The sequence below is a fragment of the Anomaloglossus baeobatrachus genome, chromosome 8 (genome assembly GCF_048569485.1).
Source record: "Anomaloglossus baeobatrachus isolate aAnoBae1 chromosome 8, aAnoBae1.hap1, whole genome shotgun sequence".
NCBI lineage: Eukaryota > Metazoa > Chordata > Amphibia > Anura > Aromobatidae > Anomaloglossus > Anomaloglossus baeobatrachus.
In genome coordinates, this window is record NC_134360.1 from 87532328 (window position 1) to 87542423 (window position 10096).

Here is a 10096-nt window from a genome sequence, read left to right on the forward strand (position 1 = left end):
CTCTATATTTATGCTTGACTCCCCACTACTGGTCTGGTCTCTCTTGACTATCATTTTGCATGCACTTATTGGTTTAAATGGCATTTTACCTGTGCATTAGACTTCAGCTGCAGCATGCACTATTAACAAACCCCGTAGGAGGTTCTGTATTGTTTATGGATATGTGCTCAAACGTCCATGGTTTATGTACATGCTTAGGATATTTAAGATCAGGAATTTCCTTTTATGTCCTGTGATTGTCCTTCTATATAATCGTTATATCCAATGCATCTGTAGGTAACCCTTTCCCTCTCTATGACTGTATATCTTATAGGGATATGTTACAGACGTTTACCTAAGAGACGTTGTTGCTGCTTGTGTGGGTCCAGATCAAACATTGGGTACATTTCAGCATTTCTATTTGGCATCATTTACAGCATCTAAACTTTGGTTATTTATTTCTTACTTATGTATTTATCTTTACCATCTCCTATGTAATGCTGTTATTTTTATTATTTGCCCAGGGTGAACCGACCTCACCTCTTGTTTGTATGTTCACCTTTTGTATTTCTGGTTTTAAATGGTTTTAAATATTGATATACAATAAAGGCAAATTATATATTTTTTACTATCGGTGTGCATTTGATTCATGTGCGGTTGCCTTCTTCTCCTTTTTCTCAAGGATCAGAAATCCAACTGGCGCCCAAAAGCGCGTCCGCAGAAGACCGCAGGAGGTTCTGCCACTAAGGCAGCTTCCTCATGACTCTCGGCCCGCTCCAGCCACGTCCTTAGTCGGTGGCAGGCTCTCCCACTTTGGCGACGCTTGGTTAAAGCAAGTCTCCGATCAGTGGGTGAGAGACATCATATCTCACGGCTACAGGATAGAATTCTCTTCCAGCCCTCCAAACAGATTTTTTCTCTCAACTCCCCCCTGCTCCAAGGCCGCCGCCTTCTCGCAGGCCGTGGCGTCCTTGCAGGCAAACGGAGTGATTGTCCCAGTTCCCGCTCAGGAACGATTCAGAGGTTTTTACTCAAATCTCTTCCTAGTTCCAAAAAAGGACGGTACCTTCCGGCCCATCCTGGATCTCAAGCTTCTCAACAAGCATGTCCGGGTGCGGCATTTTCGCATGGAGTCTCTGCGATCAGTCATTGCCTCTATGACCCAAGGGGAGTACCTGGCGTCCATCGACATCAGAGATGCCTATCTACATGTGCCAATCGCAGTGTCACATCAGCGTTGGTTACGTTTTGCGATAGGAGAGGATCATTTCCAATTCGTGGCTCTCCCCTTCGGGTTAGCCACGGCCCCTCGGGTATTCACCAAGGTCATGGCGGCAGTGATTGCGGTCCTGCACCTCCAGGGGTTAGCAGTGCTTCCTTATCTGGACGACCTTCTGAGCAAGGGTCCATCCAGCGCAGACTGTCAGCGGAGTGTTTCGCTCACTCTCGCCACCCTAGCCCAATTCGGGTGGATTGTCAATCTTCCCAAATCCACTCTGACACCGACCCAGAGTCTCACGTACCTAGGGATGCAGTTCGAGACTTTGCCGGCACTTGTGAAGTTGCCCTTAGACCAGGGGTGGGGAACCTCCGGCCCGCGGGCCGTATGCGGCCCGCGATGACATTTAATGCGGCACATTCCAGGCTACCCCTGTGCTCGAGCGGCACTTGCGCTTTTGCCAGCCGCCGGCCCTTTAAAATCCCAGTGCGTTATGGGTAGATACTAGAATGTACGGGCTATTTACAGATCCTGATTGCAGCCCGTACTAGAATGTACGGGCTCTTTTCGGGACCTGACTACAGCCCGTACATTCTAGACTTAACCCGGGACTGTGCTCGCATGCTGAGGGTTTACCTTGAGGGCGGGGTAAACAGCGCGCTGTGCTCCAGTCACAGCAGAAGAGGTGCAGCAGATGCCTTCCTGCTGTACATGCCTCCCGGACCTGTGCTATGTGACTCCTCCTCCTCCCCTTGTACTGTGAGTATGCAACCCATCGCTGCCCCCCCATCCAGTGCTGTGTACCCCCTAGTACTGTGTGTAATCCCTCAGTGCTGTGTAATCTGTGCAGCCTCCTAGTGCTGTCAGTGCTGCCACATCGTGCTCTCCCTGCTGCCTCCTAGTGCTGTCACCTAATGCTCTCCATGCTGCCTTTTAGTGCTGTCACTGTCAGTGCTCTTTGTGCTGCCACCTAGTGTTCTTTGTGCTGCCACCTAGTGCTCTTTGTGCTGCCACCTAGTGCTCTCTGTGCTGTCACTGTCAGTGTTCTTTGTGCTGCCACCTAGTGCTCTCTGTGCTGCCACCTAGTGCTCTCTGTGCTGTCACTGTCAGTGCTCTTTGTGCTGCCAACTAGTGCTCTTTGTGCTGCCACCTAGTGCTCCCTGTGCTGCCACCTAGTGCTCTCTGTGCTGCCAACTAGCGCTCTCTGTGCTGCCAACTAGCGCTCTCTGTGCTGCCGCCTAGCGCTTTCTGTGCTGCCGCCTGGCGCTGTCCGTTGTGCCGCCTAGTACTGTCCGTTGTGCCGCCTAGTACTGTCCGTTGTGCCGCCTAGTGCTGTCCGTTATGCCGCCTAGTGCTGTCCGTTGTGCCGCCGCCTAGTGCTGTTCGTGCTGCCACCTAGTTCTGTCCGTGCTGCCACCTAGTGTTCTCTGTGCTGCCGCCTAGCGCTCTCTGTGCTGCCGCCTAGCGCTCTCTGTGCTGCCGCCTAGCGCTGTCCGTTGTGCCGCCTAGCGCTGTCCGTTGTGCCGCCTAGCGCTGTCCGTTGTGCCGCCGCCTAGTGCTGTCTGTGCCCGCCACTAGTGCTGTCCATGCTTAGCATCTCCTGTGATGTATACACCCCTCCTGTGATCTATACGCTCCTCCTGTGATGTATACACCCCAGCCTGTCCTGGGATGTATATGCCTCAATGTTTCCTGTGATGTATATGCCTCAGTCTCCTGTGATGTATATGCGCCCCAGTGTCTTCTGTGATGTATATGCCCCAGCTTCTCCTGGGATGTGTATGCCCCCAGCCTCTCCAGACCAAGACAAACCTTGAAAAGCAGTTGTGAGAAACAAAATGATCAATATCACCGAACATCACAGCCGCACCAAAGAGAAGCAGCTCCTGCCACCACAGTAGGGGTGAGTTAATTAATTGTTTGACCAAATATAGATTGGTCGTTTTCAAGTTGATAATTTGGTGCGGCCCCCGAAGGTTGGCAGAAAATTCCAAATGGCCCCCGGCAGTAAAAAGGTTCCCCACCCCTGCCTTAGACAAACAGCTGTCACTCCGGTTGGCGGTGCGCTCTCTCCTGAGGCCCGCCGTTATACCCTCAGGCGTCTGATGCAGGTGCTGGGTCAAATGGTGGCCTCCATGGAGGCGGTTCCCTTTGCCCAGTTCCATCTGCGTCCTCTGCAGCTGGACATTCTCCGCTGTTGGGACAAGCGGCCTTCCTCCTTACAGAGGTTAGTGGCTCTGTCGCCACGGACCAGGAGCTCTCTTCAGTGGTGGCTTCGACCCCCTCTCCCTGTCCCAAGGGCGCTCCTTCCTCACTCCGTCCTGGGAGATTCTCACCACGGATGCCAGCCTATCCGGCTGGGGAGCGGTACATCTCCACCACAGAGCACAGGGCACTTGGACTCCGTCCAAGTCAGCCCTTTCAATCAATGTGCTGGAAACCAGAGCTGTGCTTCTAGCTCTCCTAGCCTTTCACCACCTGTTGGCGGGCAGGCACATTCGAGTCCAGTCAGACAACGCGACAGCGGTTGCCTACATCAATCACCAAGGCGGGACACGCAGCCGCCTGGCAATGTTGGAGGTCCAACGCATTCTTCAATGGGCGGAGGACTCCAAGTCCACCATACCCGCAGTCCACATCCCTGGCGTAGAAAACTGGGAGGCAGATTATCTCAGCCGTCAATCCGTGGACGGTGGCGAGTGGTCCCTGCACCCGGCAGTGTTTCAGTCAATCTGCCGCAAGTGGGGCACTCCGGATGTGGACCTAATGGCATCCCGTCACAACCACAAGGTTCCGGTTTACGTGGCTCGCTCCCACGATCCTCAGGCCTTCGCCGCGGACGCTCTGGTTCAAGACTGGTCCCAGTTTCGTCTGTCCTACGTGTTTCCCCCTCTAGCTCTCTTGCCCAGAGTCCTGCGCAAGATCAGAATGGAGGGCCGTCGAGTCATCCTCATTGCACCGGACTGGCCCAGGCGAGCTTGGTATCCGGACCTGCTCCAACTGTCCGTGGAGATGCCGTGGCATCTTCCGGACCGTCCAGACCTGCTCTCGCAAGGTCCGTTTTTCCGCCCGAATTCTCCGGCACTCAAATTGACGGCGTGGCTCTTGAGTCCTGGATTTTGACGGCTTCTGGTATTCCTCCTGAAGTCATCTCCACTATGACTCGGGCCCGTAAGTCTTCCTCTGTCAAGATCTATCACAGGACTTGGAAAATTTTCCTGTCCTGGTGTCGCTCTTCCGGCCATTCTCCTTGGCCATTCTCGTTGCCGACCCTTCTGTCTTTTTTACAGTCCGGTCTGCAGCTAGGACTGTCCCTCAACTCTCTCAAGGGACAAGTCTCAGCTCTATCAGTGCTGTTCCAGCGGCGTCTCGCCCGGCTGGCTCAGGTCCGCACCTTCATGCAAGGTGCGTCTCACATCATTCCGCCTTATCGGCGGCCCTTGGATCCCTGGGACCTTAACTTGGTCCTCACGGTATTGCAGAAACCCCCTTTCGAGCCCCTTAGGGAGGTTTTCTTTGTATCGTCTTTCTCAAAAGGTGGCCTTTCTAGTTGCCATAACTTCTCTCAGGAGAGTCTCAATTATTTTCACGGCTGAACATCACAAACTTTTGTGAAGCCTCCAGGAGTTCAAACAGGTAGCTTTTTTTCACAAGGGTATCAGGAGAAATTACAATACGTTTTATTGTGCATTTTTTCCTGAGTACACAGATACCTCATATGTGGAAATCAAATGTTTGGGCGCACGGCGGGGCTCAGAAGAGAAAGAGCGCCATTTCACAGCAAAATTGGTTAAAATTATTAGCGGACGCGACGTTGCGTTTGGAGACCCCCCCCCGAGATGCCTAAACAATGGAGCTCCCCCACAATTGACCCCATTTTGGAAACTAGACACCCCCCCATACAAAAAAATTAGTTTGGCGAAATAAAAAAAATACGGACGTCGGTAAAATAAAAATAATAAAATAATGAGCGCCTGCAACTGACACTATGGCAAGTGCCACACGTGAGAGCGATGCACGAATCTCGCATCACATCATCCGGCACAGCCGCACACTCCTGTCTGGAAGAGAGCGACCGTGCCGGATGATGCGATGTGAGACTCGTGCATCGCTCTCAAGTGTGGCACTGGGCTGACCCTTACAATATTCAGTAAAAAATACTGTAGTTGCCGTTTACTACAGTATAATTTTACTGGCCATAAACTAAGTTTATTTATATTTCTTTCTTAGTTTACAGAAAAAAAAATCAGGACGCACGCACGGATGTGCTGCAAAAAGGGGGGGACTAGGTGGGATGAAAAAAAAGATGGATGGAGGATGGAAGAGGGCCCGGCGGAAAATGGGAGATGGCCCGGCAGCTGGAAGAGCGGTGGAGGATGGGAGAGGGCGGGCAGCAGATCAGGGTGAGAGGTGGTGGAGGGGCAGCAGATCGGGGAGGGTGAGAGGTGGGGGAGGGGGCTTCAGATGAAGAGGATGGGAGAGCAGGCAGCAGATCAGGGAGGGTGAGAGAGGGGGCAGCAGATCGGGAAGGTGAGATGGTGGAGGGCGGGCAGCAGATCGGGAAGGTGAAATGGTGGAGGGCGGGCAGCAGATCGGGAAGGTGAGATGGTGGACAGCAGGCAGCAGATCGCACAGGGTGGGAGATGGTGGAGGGGGCAGCAGATGAGGATGGAAGAGAGCGGGCAGCAGCTCACGTAGGGGAGCAACAGCTGATGGGAGAGAGCGGTGGCAGATGGAGGCGGCTGCAGCAGATAGAGATCGTCGGGGGATCGGCGGCGGTTGCAGCGGATCGGGGGCAGGGGCTTACCAGGGCACTTGCAGGGATCGCTCCCCTTGGCTTCCACAGACGGAGTAAAGCGGAGGGGAGTGGTCACCGGCACCAGATCCACGGTGATTGGAGAGATCGGTCACAAGGCCGATCTCTCCAATTAGAGCTGGGGGCGGGTAAACCACTGATCACCCAGCTCCAGCCAATGGCTAGTGCTACAGCTGCACTGATCAGGGCTGGATTTCAATGTTTCAACCATTTTCAATGGCTGCAACATTACAGTGGCTGTGATTGGCTGAGCAGTGTTAGTCAGCCAATCACAGCCTCCGTAGGTCCAGGGAGGAGGCACCACCCCTCCTGAGGTCAGGCAGAAGTTCCCTCCTCCCCGAATCTAAGGTTTGTGTGAACCAATCGCACTCATCGGGGCCGCGATTTCGCCATTACGTACTGGGTACGTCATGGGTCGTTTAGAACCATGTCACCATGACGTACCCAGTACGTCAAGGGTCATTAAGGGATTAACTAACGCCTGAATTTTGTAACCCCTTAGATAAAAGGAAACGTGTTGGTGTGATATCTCATGTTAGATCAGTAGGAGGTCGTGGATACCAATCAGTTTTACCATATAGTGAACACTGTGAATAAAATACCCCCAAAACAACTTTTTTTTTTTGCAATTTTTCCGCACTTTGAAATGTTATTTGCCACTTTTTCCAGTACACTATACGGTAAACTCATGGTTTAATTTCATTAAAAGTACAACTCGTCCCGCAATAAAAGCCCTATGGCAAGATTGACGGAAAAATAAAAAAGTTATGGCTCTCGGAAGAAGAGGAGCAAAAAAATGAAAAAGCAAAATTCGCCCGGGAGTGAAGGGGTTAATGAGCCACCTGAGGTCAGTTTATTCAGTTTATCTGTGGTGAAAGCCCCATGGGAACCTCCAGCTGTGACCACAAATAATGTCACCACTCATCTCTGCCTGAAGCCACAGCCACACATCTCTGCCTGCAAACATGTTCTATACCTGTGTGTTGGGACTTCAGTATGTATGTAGCAGAGCTGGAATCGTAGTGGGACCTTGTGTGGATTACATCAGAACTGCGGGCTTGGTTAATAAAGAGTGAAAGAGGTGTTTTGTTTTTTTCTTATACAGTTGAACCTCGGATTACAAGTAACCTGGTGTGCGAGCATTTTGCTATACGAGCAAAGCTTGCTGCAAATTTGTAACTCGGCTGCGAGCAATGCTTTGCTGTACGAGCAAATACCGCACACACTTCCTGACCCGCTCTGGCTGCTTCTTGTGGTCCGCAGGCACATGGATCCAGTAATAGCAGCAGACCCTGAACTGGCTGTGATTGTCTTTGCTTCATGTCAGCTGGCGCTGAGTTCTCTGGCCAGCGTGCTGCCTTTAGGAGGTGTGCAATCATACACTTAAGCTGCTTGCTTCTGACGTCTGGTGCTGAAGCACTGACAGTGGCAGCCCCTGCATCCGACGCAATCGTTACTAGGTCCACATGGCTGCAGACTGCAAGAACCAGGAAAAGAGGCCGCCGAGGGAACGGAGGTAGGTGATAATGCACGTGTGTGGGGGTGTGTCTGAATTTCAATGTCCCATCCTGGTCCCCTATTGTGCCATTCCAAAATTTGTTACACAACTTGTAGCAATTATTTCATATGAGAAAATTTGCCTTGCTACACGAGTAACTTGGATTACAAGCACAATCCCAGAACAAAGGTTCCACTGTATGTGTTTCTTTTAACTCTTTATTTGAAATAAAAAACAATAAAAAAACCAACACATTAATAATGGGGAGGGCCTATGAGACCACTCCATTACTAATCTAAGGTATAGTGGTTGCTGTGAGCTATTATTAACCCCTTATTACCCCAATTATTTAAGTAATAAGCAGAGACCTATGTGTTTTGTTTTTTTATCTTGGCTATGTACCAAAACTAAGAAACTGCTGGGGGCAGCAGTCTGTAACATTCTAGAGTAATTACATCATAAAGTGACACTGGTTGGATTTTAAAAAAATGGCCTGGTCATGAAGGTGAAAACCAAACTGGGGGTTAAGGGGTTAATAGTGTTTTCAAAAAATTGATTCAATTTTTTTTTTAAGAGTGTCTCCTGTATGTCTGTCGCTCCCAGTACTGACATTCCTTGTGCTCATTTTGACTAGGCTTTGTACTGTCTACAGATCCTTTACCACTTTGAGAGTCATTAATTAAGAGTGTTTTCAAAATTGTTCCAAAACTGGAATCCGGATGTCTCCTGTACGTCTATTGCTTGTTGCATTGCTATGCCTCCTCGTCGACTACTTGAGCCAAATGCCTGGGTCCTCAAATTGTTCTCTTTGGGTGACTGAACTTCCTCTTCCCATGTGCTGTGTGCTGGTCAATCCGCACATGCCTCCCATCTTTGCGCTGGGACAAGGAAGTGGATGTGTTTCCTGATGGTGTCTGCAGAGTCCAGTTGTCTACCCCAGACCCTGGAGCGCAAGCGTTAATACACAGCCACTCACCCACAGGTCAAAACAATAAATGCAAGTAAAGTGGTCTGGAAATGTGGCCAAATGTTGGCGTTTACGCTTGTGGACAGTGATGATTTCTGAAACCTGATGGAGGCAGCCGTCCCTCACTAGAATATTGATTGAATACTGTCTCGTTCTCCTTGACTTTCCTTTAGGAGAGTTTGAGATTCGAGTCTTAGCTCAATTAGGAAACTCCCCCCACCCACACCCTCATTTTTTTTTGGTGTTCTGGCTAGCTGACCACTTAGAAGGCAACCAGGGATTCCGAATCGGACTTCGTCACTCTCCACACCCTCTCCTCCCTGCTCCCATTTTACTACATCTTGTCTATTTTCTATTTCCCTCTTCTCTTTGTTTTCTTTCTCCTTTATTCTAGTTTCTTCTCTTTAACTTAAAGGGGTTATCCGGATTATTTTGACTTTTTTTTATTATTTCCCTATTGGGCTACATTGGGGTAGGTAAGTAGATAGAGACCACTTACCTGCCCTGCTGTCAGCCCCTCTCCCCCGGCTCAGAGTGGTCATGTGATCGCTCCTGCCGCAATTTTGCTGCTTCCGGTCATTTCATGTCAACATGGGCAGGGCCATGTTGACATGCAAATCTGGAACAGCATGTTGCCGCCCTACTGGGCTGTACAGTGCGTGGAGTCCCTGCCCCCTTCCCTGCACCCTCCCACACATTCCCCCGCACCCCGTACTCTGCCCACAACCTCCCCCGGCACTGCTATGGGGTCCGTGACCTGGGGGAGGGGCCTGGCGGCAGCTGCCGTGATGTCAGCGCCAGCACCGGGCCCCTGCTCAGGATCACATTCAAATATATTGGCATCTGTGATGCCGGTATATTTGAAAGCACTGATGAGAGGGAGCGCAGCGCTGCTTCTTATCACTGTCCCGCTGTCCCGACTCGAGAACCCGAGTATAAAGAAAGTAAATGAGCATTTTATTTGCCAGAAAAATCCTCAAGTTCCTCAAGTATTCCATTGACTTCCATTATACTCAGGGACTCGAGCTGCACCCATCCAAGCGTCCAACTGCTCTGATAGTGCTTGCTCATCACGAATTGCTATACACATGTATATTATAGCGCCATTATTTCCATGGCACTTTACATGTTTATTTTGCACTAACATTGTACCGTTTACTCCTGTTTGGTCTGGTGCACCTTCCGCTCTTTAATCCCCATCTTTGACTTGTTTGTCTAACATTACATGAATTGATACTTACTACAAGCATAGGAGAAAATATGAAAAGTGCTCAGCATTAAATAGAATAGTGTGACTGGTAGCAATTACCCTTTATAGAAAATACTGGCACACTGATAAAAATCTCATGGAAATTGGTCTGCTTTATTCACATGTGAAAGGAGAAAAAGTTAGTATGGACGAGGCCAGGGACAAAAGCATGGAGGGAACTGTACACAGATGTGTAGTGAAAAGGGGAAGAAATATCTCAGAGGACAAAAACAACAACAACAACAACAACAGGCAATAGACAATGAGGAATACGAGCAAATGAAGACAGCAGAACATGCTCATTGAGTAAAAGCTATTGCCAGTAGAGCTTGTAAGCACTGCACTGAAGCCAGCCAGGGTGGCGCTCC